At 38.4% G+C, this 5,475-nt stretch overlaps 1 pseudogene; it reads left to right on the top strand.

The window, feature by feature from the left end:
• Positions 1–2,808: 2,808 nt before the first annotated feature.
• Positions 2,809–4,461, top strand: LOC122800513 (annotated as a pseudogene).
• The last annotated feature ends 1,014 nt before the right edge of the window (positions 4,462–5,475 follow it).

Raw genomic sequence — 5,475 nt, 5'->3', positions numbered from 1 at the left:
TGAAAACAGACTTAGCATTAAAACTTATTTGCCCATGAAACTCACATTCACTGAAACAGCATTGAAACTCACATTCAAAGAAAATGCATCTGGCCAGAGGCGGACAAAGTTTAGCTTTGGGCTGTTTTCAAATCATATAGGCCCCGTGCACACATTTAGGACCATGCATACATACAGGTGTTCTTTGATTCACCTTCCTGATTGTATTATATTAAATTCCTTATATAATACAGCACCACTTATTAAAACATCTTTTAAAATTTGTAATTTTGAACATTTTTCCAGTAAGCAATGAAACAAAATGTGTACACCAATAATGAAAAAACTGCCCAATTCAGAGCATTTTCATCATAAAAGACTATTCAAACTTCTGTCATTACAACTCCCCAATATCTGTTAAATATGCACAATCTCTGCAGAAGTAAAAGTCATCTAAATAATTCCACATTAAAGTGATCTGTAACTAATGAAGAGGTTGCTGCTAGCAACAACTTTATATTTCAGTGTTTCATCTACAAATACAGTGCCTGTTGCCCTTGAAAAATAAATTGCCTGTGTTACATTAAAAAATGGTAATGTAATAGGGACTGGATGACAATGAGTTGTTCATAGTTTTTAGGCATCTCATCCAAAGGAGGACTGCAGCACCCCACCCCTTAAAGTACAACACAGTATGAGCAATCCATATACATAGTGTGGGAGTAGAACCCACAGCCTTCTGCATTAAAAGCAAGTATACTGCCTGTTGTGCTACTAACAATGCTTTTAAGTTCTTTAACATAATAATGATACAATTTTCTAAACAAAACAGTTGCACACTGTAAACAGACTTAGCATTAGCAGCAGTAAACGTCTCTTCCTTTGAAACTAACAATGCCTTAAAAATGCACTTGACACAACTCCCTGAAACTCTCTTTTTTAACAGCTTGGCTGGGGTAGAGGATTCAGACTCTTGCGTCCTGTAACCAAGGTACAGGGTTTGAGCCTAAGCAAATTAACTAACCACCTGCTATCTCTAACCTGGGCATTTTATACACAACCACTTATTTCTCTTACCTGCAGGGAATCCTATCTAGGATGAAAAAAAAGGAAACCTTTCTTGCTGTTGTTTTATACACACACACGCATACACCTCTTTCCCTTACTTAGAGAAATCCCATTGAGGATGAAAGAAACGGAACCTTTGAGACATTGACTCTTGTTACTGATGACATTGAGACTGAAACATTCAGTATATTTTAAGATCTACTATTTTAAAATGAAAACCTTACTGCAGTGTAATAGTTTACTTTCTCCTCCTAACAGAAAACCTACTCTGTCAAGACAACATGTGCTCTTTCATCCTCAAGTCATACATAATCTGCATAATTACCTTTCAGTGTGAATTAAAACTAAAAAAATCTCCACTTGGGCAACTGCAAACTAGCTGGTGAGACCAATCCAAAATCATTAATCCATCTTTATCACAACAGTCTAAATAATTACAGGTCCTTTTATATGCACCATCAGATGTAATCCATAACCCTAGCTGCTTGGGCTTTTTAAACACAAACTAAGAACAGCTATTCTCCTTGAAACAACTATACCTCATCTCCAAAAGCTACTTCTAAGACCAAAATAATTAACATTATTTCACTAAATAAACAAATTATTAATATACCTAATCTATGTTTAGACAGCTCACACAATTCTCTTTCTACCTTATATTTTCATCAATTAATCTATATATTTATACCACATCAGTAATATCTCCAACACATGCTCTGTCACTCTACCTTAATACTTTATATTCCCTTCTTTTAACACCACTTGTTTCCCACCTAACATCCCCTCTCCCCAACTATTCAAATCCTCTGCATCTTCTATATAAAATTCCACTATACTGCAATAGTCCAGCTATCAAGTAATTGCACATCAGTGCTCCTTCTTACCATACTCCTCCTCACAATATCTTTTAAAACCTCTCAAACTTCCACCTCCCCTGGCATATGGAAACCTGGCTTAAAGTCTCACCCAATGGCTGGCACCTCAGGAATGCAACTATCCCATTATGCTACACCACAATGTATGTTAGCTAAAACATGCATGCAGGCATTTAGTGCAGGAATACAACCTATAGCACTCATCTTCCAGCATGAAAGGTGAGAGTGCTATCCAGTGACACAGTTGAAAATTAAAAATTAAAATGAGTAATAGAGACCCAGAAAGTTTAACAGACATGCAGTTACTGATATTGTGCAGCAACCATTAACAGCATTTCTTAGAAAACAGGAACAATGCAACAGTAGCATTACACTATCAAAAATATTTAAAAACATCTGAAATCATTGTTGCTGGATTTGATATTTTTGTAACCAATGCACTAGTAAAAATTATTAAATCAAATAAAGAAAAGGTTAGCAAGAGAAGGACATTCTAGAAAGACTTTATGATTACAACAATGTGAGCGGTCTTTATGTCATCAACACTCCAAGTATTTGAGTAGTTCAAAAACTTGATATTCCTGTTCTTGTTGAATGCCTCAGTACTAAGTCTTATACTACAGAAGAATTTTACTTAGATTGCATGGTCAGCTAAAAGAAGGAAGTACAGAGCAATGTTGCAGTTCAGCTTAAATAATACAAGTGCCTTATCTGACTAACTTTTCCATTTCGAGATAAGCTCTACATCCTCACCCTATGCATTTGGATACTTACAAAATACGAATATTGACTGATGTTCTTTGTTTTCAGGCTTTTAAAAGATGTTTGGTGGCTCTGACTAAAATCCTTTAAAACCACATTCTCCTAAAGAATACAAGGCTGAAAAATGGCATTTGAAGCACTTCAAATTGTCAGTTTGTGCCTCGGTGTCATTGGTTTGATAGGGACAAGTGCTGTAACAAGAATGCCCCAGTGCAGGGTTACAGCCTTTATCAGCAGCAACATCATCTTTGAAAGTATATGGGAAGGTTTGTGGATGAATTGTATCTGGCATGCAAACTTAAGAATGTAATGCAAGGTGTACACTTAAGAATGTAATGCAAGGTGTACAATTCTCTTCTGAACTGGCACTGGCACATGACCTTCAGGTTGGCCGAGGTCTAATGTTTGTTGCCATAATTCTGACCTTATTGGCTGTGTTAATAGCTATCACTGTAATGAAATGCATGTGGTGTACAGGAGAAGAGCATGTGAAAGAACGCAAACTACTTAGGTTCATAGGTTCATAGGTTCATACTAGGCTATCTGCCCAAGGGCATTTATAAGCCTAGCCCATAGTTATGTGGCTTTCGCCACCCCTTTAGTTTGAATAAAAACTATGCCTATCATTTTTCTGTGCCTCTGTCAAGCAGTGACACTGAAGTAATCCCTGGGGTATATTTGCGATCTCCCATCCATTGGTCAAGATTCCTCTTGAACAAGGCCAGCGAGGTGCTCTGCCTCACATGTACCGGGATTTTGTTCCACAGCATAGGGAGTCTCTGGGTGATGAATCTGTCCCTCCAGCATGTTCTATTTATAACCGTGTCAAGGTTTAAGTCTCCGCCCTTGTGGTTCTGAGGGATCTAGATTTTTGAGGTGAAGCATATTCATCAAATCTGGGTTTGACATGGCCTTATATGTCAGGCACAGGTCACCTCTGAGCAAGCGGTATGAGACTGAATAAAGCTGGAGTTCTTTCAGTCGGGCAGCATAAGACATATTTTTGAGACCCTTTATCCTTTTGGTGAGGAACTTTTGGGGCCTTTCAAGCTGCATCAGGTGTCTGGTCAGATACATTCCGAGCGGGGCATTGTACTCAATCATAGGTCTAATGAGTGATGAGTACAGGGGGACGATGACCTCCCTTGATCTAGATGTGAATCCCTTCATGATCAGGTGGGCGATATAGAAGGTTTTCCTAACTACGTTAGCAACATGAGTGTCAAACGAAAGACTACTGTCAACTTGGGTCCCCAGATCCCTGATGACTTTTTCTGTGCTCAGTGGATTGTCACCTATATGGTAGCTAGGGGTAACCTTGTTTTTCCCGAAGGGTATGACTATGCATTTTTTGGCGTTTAACTTCAGGCCATGGCTCTGGCACCAGTTATCCGTTTCTGTGAGGCCCTTCTGGAGGATATCTGTGTCAGATGTGTTTTCGACTATGGCGCCCAGTTTGCAGTCATCTGCAAACTTTGTCAGCCATAACCCTCCTGTGTTTGCTTGTACTTCAGAAAAGTAGATGCTGATGAAATTATATTTATTTTGACTGGAATTATAGTTCTGATCCTAGTATCCTGGACAGGACAAAATATTATCAGGGACTTTTATAATCCTGTAGTCAACAACGCCCAGAACGTGAGAACTGGGAGAAGCCTTGCACATTGGTTGGGCAACTGCAACTGTCTTTATTGCAAGTCAAAATCCGGGGGGGGGTGCAAGTCCACCCCCTTTGCACCTGCCTGCAGGAGCCCATGCAGAATATTCCAACCATTAAATCAAAAGAACATTCATAATCACCAGTCTTGACCTACTGATACATGCTTTCATTGGCTATTCGATACCTAGTTGATCTCATATTGCTGGGATATTCAATAGCGTGGGACTCCTGAAGTGACTTGGACAGTGAATGTGTTGTTCAAGAAGCCAATGAATGCTTGGTTAGCTGAGTAGAAATGCTGATGAAAAGATTATTCATAGACTCGCTCGGATTCCAAGATGGCTGCCGGCTAGACTGCTCCCTATTTACTGTGCTCCTCACTGTTATGTAATTACCGGCTAATTTCAACAGCTTTTAAGTGAAGTTTCTCCACAGTTTTTTTACAGAAATCTTCTCTGACTCAAGCTCTTCACTTTGGGATTATTTATTTTTGGAAAAAGGTGAATTTTTGGATCATTTTACCTCAGAATAACTTTTGGCCTCAACAGTTTTTGGACATGTGCACTCTAGAACCTTATCTCTGTGCCAGTCATCCTGCTTTCACACCTCTAGACTGGGTATGGCTGATAACTCAGACTCCATGGATACACAGACAACCAAGGCCAAATTTTCTTCTATGCTCTCTCCAGAGAAGGAGTCTGGCTCCAAGAGACTAAGAACAACTAAACAATCTACTGAGATTACAAAAGTAAGTGCTAAAGATAAAAGTGACTCTAATTTTCATTTAGAAGACTTAAAAATAGCACTACAACCTATTCAAAATGCTATACAGAATTTTTCTGATCAGTTCACTGATTTTGGCAAAACTTTAAAACAGATTAATGAAAGAATGGACTTACTTGAAAATAAATATCTAGCCATAGAAATGAGAACAGAGGCTATTGAAAGTGACTTAAAATCTAAAGACACTCAAATAGCTGATATTCAAGCCAAAGTTCTGGATTTAGAAGCAAGGAGCCGCAGACATAATATAATAATTAGAGGTCTGCCAGAATCTTATGAAAACCAGAACTTAATTTCTGTGACTAAACACATTTTTGAGGCATTGCTTAATTGTGAGACAAATACAAA

This window comes from Protopterus annectens, chromosome 4.part0, assembly GCF_019279795.1.
Source record: "Protopterus annectens isolate FY-2018-M chromosome 4.part0, PAN1.0, whole genome shotgun sequence".
Taxonomy (NCBI): domain Eukaryota; kingdom Metazoa; phylum Chordata; order Ceratodontiformes; family Protopteridae; genus Protopterus; species Protopterus annectens.
Note: the sequence above shows the minus strand (reverse complement) of the source record. Positions and strands in the feature narration are given on the sequence as shown.